The following is a 16,815-nucleotide window of genomic DNA, read 5'->3' as shown; positions in this document are numbered from 1 at the left end:
ATAACACTGGATAACATTTTAATTGACGGAGAGGATTGACATGCAGTTCACGTTAAAAAAAAACTGTGAAGATTACTTTACAAAAATCATCCTCTATCAAAACATAAGCGAAGAGTAGCTCATCACAGAAGGTTAGAAAAACACTTTTCAGTTCATAGACATCATCACCATCTTATATTATACAAAAGAAAACTCTATATCCAAATCTTATGGATTGGAGCTCCAGGAATCATTCAGCAGGCATCCTGTGTGACTGACAAAAAAACCCCACCCAGCCAGTAAACCCTGTCTGCTAGATTTTTACATACAAGGTGATGCCCAAATTTGAAATAAATCAGTTTCCACAACTCTGATTCAACTGAAATCATATCGATGTGTCTTTGTTTTGTATAAATTTGTTTTCCGTTTGTGCTATGTGGTATCTACAATTGATTTTAGCCTTGACAGCATTTCCATTTGCTTGTCCAGCTTTGTCCAGAGTGGAAAAAAAAAATTTCCACACAGAGGAGAAAGGAACAAAGAATCAATTTTTCAAGCAGCCGAAAAAAATCCTCAAAAATCATCCAAGTTGTGGCTAATTTGACAATGGCATCTTGCCCATGATCTGTCCTTCCTAGCTATGCTCTCGCTCAGTTCTGTTGCTGTCTTTTGTGATACCCAGCCCTGTAAGTTTCCATTTACTGAGCTAGGGAGGAAAAAACTGCCTCTCTTGCCTCTATGTGCAACATACCAGCCTTAGGCATTTCTAAAAAATAGCATTTAAACACCAGTGAGAAAAGGCTGTCCCAGGGCATCTTATAGAAGAGTTACAGCCCCTTCCAGGAGCTCCCTATAGCATATATGAGAGCCGGAGAAAGTGTGTTGAAGTCTGTTCCATGGCAAGAGGAATGGAAAGCATGTTCTTCTGAGCTGGAGAAATCTGATAAAGGGAAACCAAAACCTGAAAAAGAGAAAAAAATGCCATTGGGAAGCAAGGAGAGCTATTTCACGATTCAGGAAGTCCCTAATCCAGACCAGACTTAGTATGCGCTGTGGTGGGCTCTGCTATTGCCAGATGCTATTTCTGATGTGATTTATTTTAAGAGAATATCAGACTTGGCCCAGAAGCTGCCTTTGTTTGACTTACTGTCTTCTGGAGGTCTTGGATGACAGAAAGGATACTGGGATGGAGTTTGCTTTCTTCCTAGAACAGAACCTTTTCCTTGTTTCCCTTTGTTGGACTCATCACTGTGTAATTAGGAGACATTTTGAGGTGACCTGGCATTACATTTTGGAATTGGAATAACTATGGTGATTACATTCAAGAAAATAAGGAACCATTCAGACAGACAAGCCAACTTGGATGCTGACGACAGCAGCGCTCCTATTGCCAGTGTTTACTATAATACCTGTTTGGACAAGTGAAAAATAACCATGCAGTCAGCCCACAGGAGGATCATTCCTTTCTCCACAGGGAAAGGTGCCCTTTTGCACAGTGAAGATAAGGCCTTTGTTCCTGAAACCTTCTGCATATGTGGAGGGTCTTTGCGATGATTCAGAGATTTCTACTGTCAGGAAGTGGAAATCCTGCTCCTAATGGGCAGGCGAGCCAGGAGCCACGGGTGACTGCAGGACAGGCAGTGCCCTCACTGATAGGGCACTGTCTCGCAGTCAGCTGGCAAGAGTTGGGTGCTGGTAGCAGGCTCCGTCTACAGCCCCAGACAAGGCAAGTGATGAACCAGGTCCATGGTCAAACCAGGGGCTCCAGTCAGGAGCAGGAAGAGACAGGGACAGAGATGAGGCTGCAGATGAGCTTTAGCGTGTATACATGGGGTCCACCTAGGAGAAAAGCTACCTAAAGTGCTGGTCTGAGGTATTTCCAGGCAGTAGGGCAGAGACAGGGGCTAGGAGGCCCCAGGTGAGGCTGATCAGGGCCAATAAGGCCTGTTAGGGCCCTCAGCCCAGACAGTCGCATGTCCGCTCTTATTTCTCCAAAAGAAAGCAAAACTGTGGGCCATATGAGTTCCCTAGTGTGGTCAAGACGGTCACCAGTGAAGAAGATAATCATTTCTTTTAACAATTAGGTTGTGATTTTGAATAATCCTTCTACTACATATCAAGATTTAGCTATATCATTCCAAATGTCTGGTTATCTTCCTCCATCCGTGCCTTCCTCTGTTCCCCCTTTTCTCTCACTTCCAGGAGTTTGGGAAGCACTGCCTCATGGCACTCCAGTGGGCTAGTCTATGCAAACCAAGATGTGAAGAGGCCCAGTGTATTGATGAGACTAGCCTTTGATTAAAGATGCTCTGAAGAACATAGCTGTAATGAGGCAGAAAAATCCTGCAATATAAAACTTCATAGGAGAGAGATTTCTCTTCCATGCAGGCTGTGTCTTTCTTCCCTTTATCTTACCAACAGAAATAAGCCTCCTCTGAAGTAAATCTCTCCTGCACAATTTGGAAAAGATTGGTCATCAGTATGGCCACATGTATTACTCTTTTTTTGTGGTAAATAGAGGAGCCTCAGAGATTTCTCTTCAGCTCCTAAACACAGTAGTATAAGAGCAGAAGATGAATGTGTGCGAACAGAAAAGCTCCACACCTAGAAAAGGAGCGAGCCAAGAGTACTTAATATTTATTTGTGAAAGAAAATTGAATAACATAGAATTAGTGAAATAAATATATGTATCTAGATATGGTAATACATTTTTTTCTGAAAAATTATTTTCCAGAATAAAGTTATTGCGGACTCACTATGCTCAGTAAAGTAATTCTTATTCCAGAATAATTCCTCCATTGTGAAAGCAGAGAAATTGCTTATTTTGGAATAGTGTCTACACCACATGCGTACCAACATATAGAACTGCAGGAACTCTCCTTTCAGCTGCACTTTCTCTCATTTTCCTCGTAAGCACCTCCTATTAGTGTCTGGGGGTGTGCATGAGAGAAAAACAAGAGATAGTATCTCTTTACCAAAAATACCAAAAAAACAAAGACTAAAATCTCATGAAAATATGGTCCACTTCTATAAAACACTTACAGTCTTCAAAATCACTCATTGCATCATGAAAAACAATAGAGGAGCACTGAAGTGCCTGAGAACCAGTTCTTTCTTTTTCTGTCTTTGAGATTTCTACCCATCTGTCATATTCAGTACAAACTGATCAGCAGGCTCAAAAATTAGTAATGAGGTGCCTACAAACACATAGACACACATATGCCAGAAGTGGAACACACAGAATATATAGACACCTACATTTGAAATGGTGCCTGAACATTATTTGTATTTGGGGTGAGGAATGGGCAGTTATGGAGCTTTGTTCACTATGTATAAGATAAAGAAGTAAATTTATTTTATTGACTATAAAGGGAGACTAGGGTGACTAGTACAGACATGGATGTCTACCTCACAGATGTCCAAATTTCAGGCAAAGTGCATTCTGCTGGAAGTTACAACATAAATAATTATTTCCATAGAAAACTAATCTTGAAATCAGCCCTACTCAGGACTACCACTGACAGCCTGTCTCATATTGTGGTACTCATTCAGAAAATTTCAGAAGCTAGGCCTGAAAAGGGTGGCTGATTTTCAAAAAAAATCACACATCTGTACGTTCCCAAGCCTGCGGGCAAGGAAGAAAATAAAACAGGGGGGAAATAAAGCAGTAAATGAGCATTCAGAGTTTAACCTAATTTTTAGCTGGTTGTAATGAAACTATGATGGTAATACAGCCCAATCTGCTTCTTGGATGGCTTTCAAAAGAATTAGGAGGTCTCTGAATTAGAAAAGAAAAGAAAAGAAAAGAAAAGAAAAGAAAAGAAAAGAAAAGAAAAGAAAAGAAAAGAAAAGAAAAGAAAAGAAAAGAAAAGAAAAGAAAAGAAAAGAAGCTGTGAAACACTTTGTTGGAAAGCCTTCATCCCAGTAGTAAAATGTGCAAAAATGAAGGAGAATCTCCGAACTATAGGAAGAGATGAAACCTCAGCAACACAATGCAGAGGCCAAAGCTACAGAGGAACTATTATGAAACCCAAGCAAGACAGGAGAGCTTGAAAAAAAGAACAGCTTTTTAATCCAATACCCAAAATACAGAAGGGCATCACTGAATGAGGGAGAGAGACTTCCTCCCATTATCAGGGATGATAAAGGACTTTCCATTAAAAAGCAATAAAAGGGAACTATTAAACCCTGTGGGAAAGAAGAAGAGGCAGCAGCCGTTGCAGAAGTCTGGATAGCCACCTGCTACACTGGCATGACCTGATGATAAAAGCTGAGGACACGAGTGCGCGACTCCCTGCCCCGCAAGGGGTCCAGGCTCTCTGTGCCTCTGTGTGTGTGTGTGTGTGTGTGTGTGTGATGGGGTGCATTTCTTGTTGGGGGTTCAGTGTTTGTACATGTGTGTGTCTGTGCGTGCGTGTGCGCATTTGCTGTTGGGGGGGGGGTGTTAGCGGTGTGTAGGAGGGGCGAGTGTGTATACATTCCCTGCCAGGGAAGGGAGGTTGTTGTGTGGCGAGCTTAAGGGTGTGAGGGTGTGTGCGCACTCCTTGTTGGGGGGGGGGGGGTATAGGCGGGGGTGCACCCTTGTCTGAGCGAGGTTAGTGGGAGAGGTGGTGGGTGGGTGTGTAAATTGCCTGTCGTGGGGGGTGTGTGTATGTGGTGGTGATGGGAATTCTTTGTCGGGGTGTGTGTGTGTGTGTGTGTGTGTGTGCGTGCTTTGCCGGCCTGGGGGGTTACTGTGGGGTGCAGCCTTGCTGCAGAGGGGCTCGTGCGGGGTGTGTGTGCGCCCCGCGCCTGGGAAGGGGGAGCGCGGCGCGCGTCTGTGCGGGCGCGGCGGTGCGCGCGTGTGCGCGCAGCCAGGCGGTGCGGGGGGCGGCGCGGGGGCGGCGCGGGGGGCGCCCCGCGTGCCCCGGCCAGGAGCGCCCCTGCCCGCTGCCCGCCGCCCGCCGCCGCCGCCGCCGCGCACAGCCGCAGACGCCGGCGGCCGCGCCGCCACCTCGCATGCAGCCGCGGGGGATTACGGCGGGGCGAGGGCAGCGCGGGCCGCGCTCTTATTCCCCCCCCCGCCCTCCCGCCTCTTCCTCCCGCCGCCCCGGCCGCTGGCGGCGCGGCTTGTTTTGCGGGTTTTCATTTTTCGGGGGGGGGGGGTAGGAAGGAGATGGCTTCGGCGTGGTTTTTCCACCCCCAGCCCCCTGCGCGCCGGGGGGGGCGGTGATGTGGAGCCGGGAATGTAGAGCAGAGCCCTCCCCGCCAAGGAGCGCGACCAAAACAAACCTCTGGCCGGGGCTTTGGCAGCGGCGCGGTGCGAGGGGAACCCGCGAGCAGCCCCGGGAGGAGGCGGGGAATCCCTCCCCGGCCCGTGCCGGCGCCCCGCGGGCTCCCGCCGAGCAAGGTAAGCGGAGGGGCAGCTCCCCTTGCCCGCCGAGGCTCTCGTGCTTTCTCCTTTCTTTTTTAAGACTGACTCATCTATGCCTCTCCCACTGATGGGAGTTGCAAAGGAAGCGAAAACTGCCTGCTGGCCCCCGGCGGGTTCCGGAGCGCCCGGGCCGGAGCGGAGCGCGGCTCTGCCCGGAGCCGCCCCCGGGCGCGCAGCGCTCCGCTCCGCTCCGCTCCGCTGCGGCGGCGGCTCCCGGCCCGCCTCTCGGCTCGGGGGGCTCCCGCCGAGCCGGGCAGGGTCGCCCCGGCTCGGCCGATACACGGTTTTCTCCCCGGCTGGCTGGGTGAATTTGAGGGAGGATAACGTAGCCCTCACGCTGGAACACTTCGGAAATCGTGGCTTGTGTTATTATTCCTTCAGAGCTGCTGAAAGGGGGAAAAGATGACATTTTGTAGTATTCTACCTCCTGCCGTGGCTGAGCTTTATGATAAAGGCTCATCATTTGTTTCCGATGCTCTAATAGTGCTTGTGGGAACCTGATGATATAAAACCTCAGCGTTCTCGGTAGGTATCAGTCCTTTGAATTACCCCGTGTTCCTAGTGACTGAAAAACCCCCTCCATCAAAGCAAGAAAAACTGTAGCACTGTGCTAGTCTGAAATATACTGGCATATATTCTTTCTATAGATACATAGCATACCGTCATTCCCATAGATTTAAATACCTAAGTGTCTTTACAAACGGGCATGTTCACTGCATGGTTTCTAGGAGCCATTCAGTATGTTTCTTATATCAGTATTTCAGTGCCTGGGTGAAGGCAGACTTATGTTTATACCCTATGTATGTACTGTCCATATTTATAGGACTTCATTCAACTCAAGTTACATAATGATTAAGATATAAATAAGCAGTATATTTGCAGTCTCTCGGACATTTTAATTCATCACAGATGAAAGCATCTCTAGCATCACTGCCAAAATTATCACTTTTTAAATGTTTGCGTAAAAAAAAAAGGAAGTGTCAGTAGCATCAGATGGAGGCAACATTCCTCAGCAAAGACGAAGTCATCGGGACCTTGTGACTGAAAGAACACCTAAGCGAAAGATTTCAGTCAATTTTCCCATCCTGTAGCTCTGAAGAGCTGCCACAGTTGGTTTAGAGGAGGAAGAAAAGCAGCAAGGCTGGACAGGATGGGGAATGGGAAAAGCCTATCTGCTGAGGTTTAGCTTTAAAAACAGTAAGAGTTCTCCAACTTTGCTGAGCTGGAGAGTCTTATCCAAGTTAGCGCAGAACCAGCACCGAGCCTGAGAGGCTGGGCAGGACCAAAGAAAACTGAATATGCCAAGCGTGGGGTGTGATCCTCCTCCCAAGGACGTTTTGCTAGAAAGTTTCGTGGTAGCGAGATCAGGTCAGTACATGCTGCTTGTGAGATTTGTTTGCTGTATGATCACCTGAGATTTATTATCCAAGCTCTAGAAATCTTTGTCAGAGAGATCAGTGCCATGCAGAAAAAGTTTATTGCTGGTTCTTCTGCTGCTGCCTTTTCCTTTCTAAGAAGAGCTGGTAAATGGTCTCCTACTCAGCCTTACTGGGACTTGCAGCTGCCTTGACTTTTGTTTTTTTAATGTTGCTTCCACATGCAGCTTTAAAAACTGTGTTGAAATTGCTCTAGCCTCCTCCTTTCTCAGCTGGACGCTGTCACTGGGGCTCAGCAGGTCGGCCTTATTCAAACATATGCAGACAATAAAAACGAAAACATCTTCAGCTCAAGATGAGGAGTAAATGACGTTTTGAGCAGCACTCTTCATTTTGAGCATTTCCATTGGCTTCAGCATTTTGAAATGTCCTGTTGCCTTAACGATGTATTTATTTATTCATGCTCAGCCTTTTTTCTAAGTGCAAGTTAATTGGCAAATTCTGGCTTGCCATTCAGAGCAAGGCGAGGAGTAGAGGTTTGCAATTGCTTCCTTGCCAGCTTTTGGAATTTCGCCAAACAGCTTGCCATTGTGATTTTTATAAGAAAATCTCGATCTTATTTGATTCCTTGAGCTTCATGTCAGTACACGTGCAAGTAACATTTTTCCTGGCACTACTATTTTTAAAGCTATCTGCTGGAGGACATTTCCGTCAGTTTTACTCCGTATTTTGTTCTTATATAAACAACACACTGGGGAGGGGCTGTCTGGTCTCCAGTCTGTATGGTTTAGAGGAAGGGAGTCATAATGAATGAGGCAGAGGTATCTGGTAAAGCGGGCAGTGACTGAGAGTGCTGCAATGTTGTGGGATCCCCCTGTAAACCCCTCTGAAGGTGTTTGGTGCTCCAAAGTACAGACCTGCTACTCTTGCCGGTCAGAATCCAGAAGAGAAATCAGGGAGCCAGAAAGGGAGCCACTTGAAGTTGCTAGCCACTTTAATTTATCTTTGTCAGCCTAGACACATGTGCGTTCTAAAAATGTAATATTTGGATATTTTCGGGGGTCATTTTTATTAACTCATTATACTATTGCATAATACATTTTGACCCAGCAACAGTATACCCACAGCTCTGCAGAGTGAAATAATGGCATGTGATCTCCTCTGAATGGGCTTTTGTTTTTTCTGTAATATAGTTATGGGAGATTTTTTTTCTTTTTGGAAATAAGCTTTATTTTACCTAGTAGGTGTCTGAATATGGTACACTTAGATGTACAGTAGAAATAGGCTGTTTCTTATCTTTTGTTGGGTCACATTGTTTCTATTCTTATCAGGATGTGAGCACCATGAGAGAAAATATTTTTGATTTCTCATAGGTAGCGGGTATCTTTCTCTAATGCTTATTGCTGGGGTAGTAGCACTGGCAATTTAATTTCTTGTATTTTATAGTAAAGCTTTGGGACATCTTGTTTTCAGCATTTCAGCAGGTAGAAATGGCTGTCTACTTTCTAACTATAACTGTAAATCAACTTAATCTCTCCATTTTTTAATTGCAGAGTCTGAGATCTCTGAAGGTGTGCAACAGTGTTCCATGGGAAGCTGTCAAAGTCTATTGCTCAGGACATTATAAGCTAGGCTTTTTCCTGTTGTAAATCTACCTTTTTATTCATTTCTGATTTCTAGTTCTCTTTGTTTATACTTCTCTGGCTATATAGAAAGGATTTAGAAGGAATTTCATTATCCTGAATTTTTTTCCTGTATGTTAAACATTTGTAGATATAATATTGCATGTTATAATAAATATATTGTTTAGTGATGCTCAAATTAAATCTAGGTAAAAAGCATCTATATTAAATGATATGTTTAAATATGAAAAGCAAACAAAGAAGTTGAACAATTCAATTTTTTGTTGAACAGAACTTGTAATCATCTTGTCTTGGGTAGATACAGGTAAGAACGTAGCCCCAGTATTGCTTCCCAGGTCACTGTATACCATGAAAGCTTTAAATATAATATGCATCAGTCAAGACACTTATTGTCAAGGCTGTTTATTTTAAGCTTAAACTGACTGCATTCTCCATTAAAAGTGGAAGGACACCAAAGGCTACTCTGCTTTCTCTCCTTGCTGATACTGAATGACAGCACTTACTAAAACTTCAGTGCAAGTCACGCAGCAGCATCTCCCCGAAGTTAGAGTTCACTTGTTTATTGTGCAGTACATCACTTTCTTCCAAGGCAGAGTAAACTGAGGAGTTGTATTGCTACCTTTTGTGACCAGCACTAAAAGTATGATGATTTTTCACTGCATAATCAGTAATTAATGAACATTATTTTGAATGCACTGGTTCCATGGATTACGGTGATGACATCAAGTGGCATCCTGGAAGCAGCAGGGAAAATATCTTAGGCCACTAAAATCTGTGGGGATTTTAGTTTATTTGTGTCTAGTGCAGGAAATCTATATTTAGCCATAATGGCAGATCAGCTGTGACTTGGATGTCTGGCTTCTATATGGCCCTATTCCTCCTCCTGATGGCTATAAAGGGCAGTCAGCAGCATCACTGCTGGCAGCAGCAAGAGGATCAGAACCAACAGTCTATTAGCTAATAAATAATATATGTCATGCTGGCATAATGCAGTTCAGAGTATTCAGGATTAGGATGTGATAAGCAGCAGTTATAGTCATTACAAGGAACAATGGCAATCTACCAGTTTGCCTTTCATAAGGCCATGACAGTGGGACCACAGTGTATTGTGAAATTGCACAAGGGCAGACACAGTTTGAGCCTAGCTGGAGGGGCTGAACAGCTCTGTAATCACAGCACTGGTACATGATAGAGGAGAATCCTCTACCCTGGTCAGTGCTAGTCTCCCTGGTAAGTCCACCTGCTGTTGCAGAATATTCTTCATGCGGCCACCGTATTCGAGTATTAGCTTGTTAGGAAATAAACACCAGCTCTTTAGGTAAAACCACGTAACGAGGAAATGAATGCAAAGCTGTGCTGATAATTAACTGAACAAAGCTCTCAAACGTAATCTTCTTTGATGACACTGGAGATGAGCTTCTCCTCCTGATTGCCTAACAAGTTAAGAAATAGAAATCAATTATTGCAGTGCAGTCCAAATACAGAATAAATTTGCCTCAGAGCATTAATAAGACATCTCAAGGCAGTTCATAAAATAGATTTTTACCTCATCAATAGTCAGCTGTTAGAAAATTAGCTGTATTTTAAATATATAAAGATAAAATAATAACCAAACTCAGCTGCTGAAAATGAAACCATAATGCTGTTTCCACAGAGGTTTCAGTCGCGCATTTTGCTCCTTTAAGGTATGAGGTTTTGGTTTATCTGCAGGGTTGATGACCTCACCATAACTGGGTGTATTCTCACATGAGTGAATAATACCACTATAATTTGCAGCCTTACTTTTAGTGTAAATATGAATATAGCAGAGAGATCATGGGACAGTTTGCGCAGAAAGTGTTACCATTCTATGGCAGCTGGAAAATCCCACTGAATGTATTGAAGCAGACTCAAAACAGGACTAATTAGCCTTGAAATCACAAAGCTATGAGTGACACTATTGTGCGTGCTCGTCCAGTGGTTGCTGAGATTAATAGCACACAAAGTTAATCTACCTTGACAGTCATGCCATCTAGAAGGTCTTGCTTTCTGGACTATTTTCATCTCCTGCTTTTTCCATTCTAATTATTGCTGACATAGTGTAAACTTCTTAACTGGGTAGGCTTTGTGCTCAAATTTATGTTCAGGAAAAGCCTGGCTACCTGAAGTTAGTCACTTCAATCCCCATTTAGGTGCTTCAGTAAAAGTAGCTCTATCAGTGTGGAATATCTTCTGTTCCGCTTGAAGAAGGGATGGGAATGTTTGGCAGCTCTGAAAGTGAGGACACTTTTATAGCTCACCTAGTAGTAGTAATGTAGTTTTTGTTCGCAGGGTTCTCATCCAGAAGTGGGAAATCTAGATTTCAGGCCTTTCTTAGATTAACATAATTCAAACAAATATTTGACTTCTCAGGGGCTAAGATTTCCTCCAGCCAAAGGATTGCTCATATCTGTCCACTTACAGACGGGTTCAGGTTTGCTCCCTTTCGAGCCCTGTTTCTCCTTCCCTTCTCTCTCAGCAGGAATGGAGAGCGTGGGCTTCCTCGCTTCAGCCATCCTGGGACTTACTGCTTGCAGCAGTAGTCTACAAAGTATAAACCACAGGTTTGACTCCATAGGCACTTATGTCTCAAAACAGGCCTCATACTCCCTGGGTGAGTGTTTAATAGCTGTGCAGTCACACAGAAAGGGTGTTACCCCACCTGCGGGTGCATTTTGAGAAGGGTGGGCTTTGCCCAGTTCTTAAGTGCCTCTTTTAAGAGCAGCTTTCCAGGCAGGTGGGCAGAGTTGTCCCCCTTTTGGTCCTGGCTGTGCATTAGGCCTGGGTGGGAGTTCAAAGTGTCTCTCTGAGATGTTTCCTTCTGAGCATGGAGAACCCTGTTGATAGTGACTTGGAGCTTCCCACACCCTTCTTTGAACATAGGTCTTACAGGTTTAGTATTAGAAATCCTGAACTAATGGCTATGATCAAGCACATTTTAAAGACGATTCTGTGTTTCTTAAAAAATACATTTTGACTTGATATAGGTAAATAAATTACTTTATAGTGGCAGTTTTATAAAAAAAAATCCTTTTAGCCTATCATAATTTCAGAATGCCTTACAGCCATGGTAGAGTACTATTGTGCATGATAGTGAGTGCTCACTTTTTTTTCTTTATTCTCAGGTCAATTTGGGGGTCAAAATATGAGTACTTCTGCTATCAGTCATCTCTAAGCTTGACATTCTGCTTTCTAAAACTCGTGCCGTCTCCACCTGTGGTATGACTAAAAATCGGCATGAAAAAGAATCAAAGCCTCTTCTCTACGGTGTTAAACTGAAGAGCGTTTCCCTATCTGATCCCCAAACCAACTGTACCTTTGTGCAGTATGTGGAGTTATACCACCATAGATAAGGTTTGGAATCAAAATTTTCTACTTTTTGGATGACCGCTTCTCTCAGATGGGCAAAGTAAAACGACAGGTTTTCATAGGCCCCACGGGAAAACTTTTAGGGTTAGGGTTGGGGTTTTTTGAGACATCTAGTGAGACAGTTTAAGACATCAAAATGTTGAAGAGTTTGATTCCCCAGAGTCAAGCCTATGCTGACATTTGTCTTAATTTTTAATGATAAAAGCTTTTTTGTGAAGACTTGCTGATGCTGGACATTTCCAGCTATGTATAAAGGCATTTGTCAGAACTGAGTCACCCAGAAGTTAAAGCCTTGATTCATTCCTTCCAGCCTCAGTGCTTCAGCGGAGCACCAGAGATAGGAACTAAGGCTGTAGTCTCACTGGAGAATCACTGAGAGAGACTGGAAGAGATGGAAGCATCTCTTGAGTAAATCAGCCTATCTCACACTGAAATCTTTGCCATGTCTCTGTTGATAAGGTAGGTCTGGGGCTACCGCGTTCCTAGCATGAACTGTCTGGTTAGGGACTCTTCCACATGAAGTCTTTGATAGAGACAGAAATTGAGTCCAAATGTTTAAAGTTCCCAAGAAGTCACTTGAGAATAACACCATACTTTCCTTAATTGTAACCCTAGAATGGTGTGGTTGCATGTTAATCAGCCATTAGTAAATTCAAACATGATAGTAGATTGCAGATACAGGATCTGGACAAAGCGGCACAGCCATAGTTTTAGGTGTGGTTTCATTCAAAGAGGGATAAAATCTGATCCTTCTCAATGTGTCTTGTTGCTTTGGACATCATTCCCTATGTATATCATATGTATAATATTTCCTGACCTAGAAGCCTAGAACGATAGTTTGATATTCCACTGTGCAACCTTTTGTTCGGGAGAACAAAAAGACATCAGTGAAGTTTGTCTGTGCTTTCCATTAGTTGGCCCCACTGTCATTGCTAGGAGTGGTGGAAGATTGAAGGATTATGGAAAATAACATCTTTAGAATAGCCCCACTGTTTTAGGACAACTAGTTACAGTAGTGACTCTTGAAAGAACAAAGGGTGTGTTAAAAATCTCCAGGATTTTAGTGCACTGCAATGAAATTAGGGAAAACAAATTCAAGTGGTGGATACATAAGTGTCATTTCAAAGCTTTAACATGTTCATATTAATGTGTTTACTAAAATTATTGTTAGCCTGTATATCCTCAAAGAACTGTATGGAAGCACGGCCCAAAAATGTGAAGCCGGTGTGCTAGCCGAGATATAAATATATAGTTTGATTTAGCCCTTATCTTACATAATCACATTTGTGTAATATCTGCTTGTTTGAAATTAAAGAAAATGATCTTCCATTTGGCCTTGTACTTCTCTGTGACAGCTCATCCACTCTGAAATTTCCAGGGAAGGCTAAATACACACTGAAAGACAGTATCTTTGGCAAAAGCGGTAACTCAGCCCTTAGCAACCAATTGTAAACATAAATAGTAGAGTGCAGACACCACAGACAATTATACCCTGAACAAGAGATGCTTCAACCTGGCTGCAATGAAAATGCAAGTTTTAGTAAACTGAGCAGGAATGCATCAAGATTGCTTTGTAAGGATCACGCAGCCACACTTGTCAAAAGCACAAACAGCACAGCATTACTAATAAGGGAAGACAGAGAACCGGTTAGTCTGGAACAAAAACTTGCTGGTGCTCTTGATTCAGCACCAGCACAGACTGTGAAGCCATATTAGTGTCACGTGAAGCCATATTAAGGCCAGTACCAAAGAGGGCACTGACGTTCCTGTGCATGACCTTCACTAGCATTTTTAATACAGTAGCAGAATGAGCCAAATGCCTAAGGAGTGCATGGAAAGATGAGACCTGTTACTGCATGTGTTTGTGGCCACATGACTGAGAGAAAAAGGATAGAGTAAGGGTATATGCTATATTTTTCAGCTGTGACAGAAAGCATTCGTCACTGAAAAGGTGTCTAAAAGTTCAGGAGAATCAAAAAGCAGCCCAAGGGGTTTAGGGAAATACGCAAGATTTGCCTAATTTGCTCATCATAGCTTCTTGTCTCTGTTGACTGTACAAAGAACTGAAGCCTGGCAGCTCTGGATGATAGACTGCCAAGTTAGTCATCACGCTCTTGAGACCTCAGTTAAGCATATAAGAGGGTGCTCCAAATCCATCTCTCAGCTTCAGAGTTACCATGGGGTACTACTCAAAAAGGCCACTTGAGGCCCAAATTCCATACAGATCTCGCAGTGAAATTACACTGAATGCTCTCAAGGGAGTTCTACCTTTTTATTTAAAGTTGTCCATATCACCTGCAGTGGAGCCTAGGGCCCACCTACAAGGCTTTACTGGAGGAACGTTTCAGTGAGTAATTGCGAGTGCTATTGGGGTATTTAGAAAACTCAGACGAGTCAAAACATCTAAGCTTTTGTGATTGCAAAGTTTTACAAACGTTTTATCGGTTATACTCTCCCTCTTTTCATTGTCTTCTGGCTCCTTAAGTATTTCTGTATGTCTTCTCTTACCCAAGGTTGTTAAGGATTGTATAAAGCTTCTGAGTGTGCTGCTCCTTGGTGAAGTTCAGCACATCCATCTAAGAGACACTTCTGTGCTCAAGATGGTGAGAACATGGAACTAGCAAACAGACTGATATAGCTGATTTGAAGGGTTTGTTTATAAAAAGGACCTACTTTCTCAAGTGTTCCCTGCAGATCTCTGAGACTTCAGGCAGTGATTGTTTGGATATCAGAAATAAATCATCTGTGAGATCAGTTACGAAATGGAAATAATTATCATTTTATACTAGCCATAATAATGTCCCAGAGCTGGTTTTGCAGAATTTTTCTCGAAGTGAAGTCTTTCAATCCATAGGTCAGCCCATCAGTAGCTGTAAGCAGATTACACAAGGCCACAGCTACAGTTTTGTTGTAGCTTGTGGAAGGATCTCCCCTTGCCCCCCAAGCTGCCTTACTGCCTCTCTGTCCACCAGCGATGCTCTCACCAGGTTTGTGGTCTGGCATGAGCTAGCCTATTTGCACAGGGAAACCCTGTCACAGGGCAGATGGGTTCGGACTCTGGCTTTGCTCCTTCAGGCCAAACAGCTTCAAGTGGTTTGAGCCATTCAGCTGTGAGGGCTTAAGCCTAAGTGCAGACACTGCTATCAAAGGTAATTTAGACAATCAGGGCTTAACTGCTTTTTCTCTTCTGTGCCTGCTTGTGTGCGTTCCTGCATTTGGACATGTATCTGGGAAATACACATGGTACTTAGGAATACTGTCTGTTCACATGTTTCCTGACACTTTTCAGCCTTTAGCTGTTTACAGCTGCCAACATTTTAACTGTGTAAGATGTGACTTTTGTAAGGATGGGAAATGGAAATAACAAATACCTCATTCTAGTGGGATGTTTTTCTTCAGAGTTGTAGCTAAATCAGTTCAGCTATTTTTTTGAGGATTGAAATTAAGGGGAACAGTATTAGTAAAAATTCCACAGCTGTTTCATTAAGAAATTACAGCTCTTCATACTTGGAAGGAGAGAACAGAAATTCGATAGTTGTGATGTGTTAGCAGAGCTATTACAGCAAAGCAGAAGTTGGAAAAAGCAGAATCCTCAAGAAAATACAATCATATATGCCTGCTTATAAGGCTCTAAAATTTATTTGCACGTGCTCGGTAGAAATATGTTAGTTTGTCATAACTAACTTGCTCTATATTTTCTTCACTAATTTGCTCTATCCCAGATTACTGGCTCTAAACAAACGTAATGGGAGTCAGACACCGAGGTGGCTGTCTCGGTGAGACGCAGGCTTTTTAAGGCTTTTTAGAAAATTAAAGCTAGTTTTTCCAGAAAGTGTTACACATCTGCATTATATGCATACTGCAGATCTGATTTGTGTTAGACGTTAATAAGTCATTTTTCATAGCAGAGCTACTCAAAGCAATGGTTATTTCCCCAGAATTTTCTGGATTTCAGCGTTCCTTTTTGCTTAGAGTCTGAATAAAACTTTGATCTCAGATTTTGCAGACCAGAAAAAAATACAATGAATTGGATGGATCGAAATGTTTTATTTACTAATTTCAAAATGTCTCATTTTCATCCAGATCTTTTTTATCCTTTTAAAAATTGTAATTATTATCAATATATTTAGACCTCAAAATCCAGATTTCATTTGAAAAATGTTGAAGGAGGACTTTCAGCCGGTTCTGAAAACTTTTTCCATTTGTCAACAAAACCAGGAAATGAATTAATCTGATCTTCCATTGAAAGCAACTTGACAAGTTTTGACAAATGGTTCTTTTCTGACAAAAATTGGGGAGGATAGTTAAGATCAAAAAAGTCCATCTCTCAAAGGCTATAACAAGGGAAATTTGCTCCTTTTCCCAGCAGCTTTATGATTATAGCCTTTCCTTAGGTACTGCCTACGTTTTTCCTCAGGGGTTTCCTGATGCTTTAAGTGCTCGGGGAGGACGTGTTCCCGAGAGGACGCGGGCTGAGGAAGTGCAGCACCCTCACCTTCCGCAGCGCGGGTCGTATGGCAGAGACTGAGAGGGAGGTTTATGGCTAAAGCATGTGCAGGATGCCTGGGGAACCAGATTCCCGTTGGGTACCTCTGTTACAGAGCTACTGCCCATTACTCGACAACTCAATTTTACCAACCTTTTTGAAAATATTAACCAATTATTATTCTCCTTATTTTGGGCACCAGGCTGTGAGCTGTGCAGGGCTAGGTTTTCGGAGATACTGAATTCCCTTGACTGGAAGTGAGTGGGTTTGGAGCAATGCTCTGCACATGCAGGTCCACCTCGGCAGGTCCCTGGAAGGTGGTCGGTGTCACTTGCTGCCGCTCGGGCCAGCTGGCGCCGTGACCTCTGTCCGTGCTGTTAAACTCCACAGCAGATGGCTGCATGCAAACTGCTTATTGGGAGCACACCGTGAAGCACGCTCATGCTCCAGCCGTGCCTGCAAATTATTTGGGAGAGTCCTAATTGGGCCATGCTGGGCAGCGCTCTAACGATTTAATAGCAGAGGCAATTG

General features: G+C 43.3%; 1 protein-coding gene across 4 annotated transcripts in view; it reads left to right on the top strand.

The window, feature by feature from the left end:
• The first annotated feature begins 5,228 nt into the window (after positions 1 to 5,228).
• The window catches only part of KCNB2 (potassium voltage-gated channel subfamily B member 2), a 206,415-nt gene continuing 194,828 nt past the window's right edge, over positions 5,229 to 16,815 (top strand). For 2 of the 4 annotated variants that reach the window (XM_068932516.1, XM_068932518.1), the window contains exon 1: positions 6,408 to 6,760. The gene's annotated coding sequence lies outside the window, so the exon portion shown is untranslated. Of the gene's footprint in view, positions 5,369 to 6,407; positions 6,761 to 16,815 lie in introns of those variants that run through there. The other 2 variants (XM_068932515.1, XM_068932517.1) reach the window with 2 other exon arrangements.

The sequence above is a fragment of the Struthio camelus genome, chromosome 2, assembly GCF_040807025.1.
Source record: "Struthio camelus isolate bStrCam1 chromosome 2, bStrCam1.hap1, whole genome shotgun sequence".
In the NCBI taxonomy this organism is placed as follows: domain Eukaryota; kingdom Metazoa; phylum Chordata; class Aves; order Struthioniformes; family Struthionidae; genus Struthio; species Struthio camelus.
The sequence above is the reverse complement of the archived record's forward strand: the minus strand, read 5'-3'. Positions and strand labels throughout refer to the sequence as shown.